This window comes from Arachis ipaensis, chromosome B7 (genome assembly GCF_059453495.1).
Source record: "Arachis ipaensis isolate K30076 ecotype BB chromosome B7, ASM5945349v1, whole genome shotgun sequence".
Lineage (NCBI taxonomy): Eukaryota > Viridiplantae > Streptophyta > Magnoliopsida > Fabales > Fabaceae > Arachis > Arachis ipaensis.
This window is the reverse complement of record NC_142442.1, coordinates 35,349,727-35,352,136: the sequence shown is the minus strand read 5'-3', so window position 1 is coordinate 35,352,136 and position 2,410 is coordinate 35,349,727. Positions and strand designations below refer to the sequence as shown.

The 2,410-nt window shown below is 41.9% G+C and overlaps 1 non-coding gene across 1 annotated transcript; it reads left to right on the top strand.

Moving 5' to 3' along the window:
- The first annotated feature begins 1,793 nt into the window (after positions 1-1,793).
- Positions 1,794-1,901, top strand: LOC148550824 (small nucleolar RNA R71). The gene has a single exon (XR_015892649.1). It is a non-coding gene; the product is annotated as a small nucleolar RNA R71 (small nucleolar RNA).
- Positions 1,902-2,410: the final 509 nt, after the last annotated feature.

The following is a 2,410-nucleotide window of genomic DNA, read 5'->3' as shown; positions in this document are numbered from 1 at the left end:
AAAGACATAAAACTAAGAAAAATATAGTTAGATAAATAAACATTGGGTTGCCTCCCAACAAGCGCTTCTTTAATGTCAATAGCTTGACAGTGGGCTCTTATGGAGCCTCACAGATGTTCAGAGCATTGTTGAGACTCTCCAACACCAAACTTAGAGTTTGGATATGGGAGTTCAACACCAAACTTAGAGTTTGGTTGTGGCCTCCCAACACCAAAATTAGAGTTTGACTGTGGGGGCTTGGGTTGACTCTGCTTTGAGAAAAGCTTTTCATGCTTCCTCTCCATGGTTGCAGAAGGAGATCCTTGAGTTTTAAACACAAGGGAGTCCTCATTCCATTGAAGGACTATTTCACCTCTGTCAACATCAATCACAGCTCTTGCTGTGGCCAGGAAAGGTCTTCCTAGGATGATGGATTCATCCTCTTCCTTTCCAGTATCCAGGACTATGAAATTAGCAGGGATGTAAAGGCCTTCAACCTTTACTAACACGTCCTCTACTTGTCCATAAGCCTGTTTTCTTGAACTGTCTGCCATCTCTAATGAGATTTTAGCAGCTTGCACCCCATAGATTCCCAGTTTCTCTATTACAGAAAGGGGCATGAGGTTTATTCCTGAACCAAGGTCACATAGAGCCTTAAAGATCATGGTGCCTATGGTACAGGGTATTATGAACTTTCCAGGATCCTCTCTCTTCTGAGGCAATGTCAGTTGATCCAGATCACTTAGTTCATTGATGAACAAGGGAGGTTCAACTTCCCAAGTATCAATGCCAAATAATTTGGCATTCAGCTTCATGATTGCACCAAGAAACTTAGCAATTTGCTCTTCAGTAACATCCTCATTCTCTTCAGAAGAGGAATACTCATCAGAGCTCATGAAGGGCATAAGGAGGTTCAATGGAATCTCTATGGTCTCTAGATAAGCCTCAGAGTCCTTTGGTTCCTCAGAGGGAAGCTCCTTATTGATCACTGGACGTCCCAGGAGGTCTTCCTCCTTGGGATTTGTGTTCTCCACTCCCCTTGTAGGTTCGGCCATGGTGCTTATGTCAATGGCCTTGCACTCTCCTTTTGGGTTCTCTTCTGTATTGCTTGGGAGAGTACTGGGAGGGATTTCAGTGATCCTTTTACTCAGCTGGCCCACTTGTGCTTCCAAATTTCTAATGGAAGACCTTGTTTCATTCATGAAGCTCACAGTGGCCTTGGATAGATCAGAGACTAGATTTGCTAAATTAGAAGCATTTTGTTCAGAGTTCTCTGTCTGTTGCTGAGTGGATGATGGAAAAGGTTTATTATTGTTAAACCTGTTTCTTCCACCATTATTAAAGCCTTGTTGAGGCTTTTGATCCTTCCATGAGAAATTTGGATGATTTCTCCATGATGATTTATAGGTGTTTCCATAAGGTTCACCTAAGTAATTCACCTCTGCTGTTGCAGGGTTCTCAGGATCATAAGCTTCTTCTTCATAAGAAGCCTCTTGAGTACTGTTGGATGCAGCTTGCATTCCATGCAGACTCTGAGAGATCATATTGACTTGCTGAGTCAATATTTTATTCTGAGCCAATATGGCATTCAGAGTATCAACTTCAAGAACGCCCTTCTTCATAGGCGTCCCATTACTCACAGGATTCCTTTCAGAAGTGTACATGAACTGGTTATTAGCAACCATGTCAATGAGTTCTTGAGCTTCTGCAGGCGTTTTCTTTAGGTGAATGGATCCACCTGCAGAGGTATCCAATGACATCTTAGATAACTCAGACAGACCATCATAGAATATATCCAGGATGGTCCATTCTGAAAGCATGTCAGAAGGACAATTTTTGGTCAGTCCTTTGTATCTCTCCCAAGCTTCATAGAGGGATTCACCTTCTTTCTGTCTGAAGGTTTGAACATCCACTCTAAGCTTGCTCAGCTTTTGAGGAGGAAAGAACTTGGCTAAGAAAGCCTTGACCAGCTTATCCCAAGAGTTCAGGATATCCTTAGGTTGAGAGTCCAACCATATTCTAGCTCTGTCTCTTACAGCAAATGGGAAAAGCATGAGCCTGTAGACTTCAGGATCTACTCCATTAGTCTTAACAGTATCACAGATCTGCAAGAATTCAGTTAAGAACTGAAAAGGATCTTCAGATGGAAGTCCATGAAACTTGCAGTTCTGCTGCATCAGAGAAACTAATTGAGGTTTCAGCTCAAAGTTGTTTGCTCCAATGGCAGGAATGGAGATGCTTCTTCCATGTAAATTGGAATTGGGTGCAGTAAAGTCACCAAGCATTCTCCTTGCATTATTATTATTTTCGGCTGCCATATCCTCTTCCTGTTCGAAAATTTCTGAAAGGTTATCTCTGGATTGTTGTAATTTAGCTTCTCTTAATTTTCTCTTCAGAGTCCTTTCAGGTTCTGGATCTACTTCAACAAAAA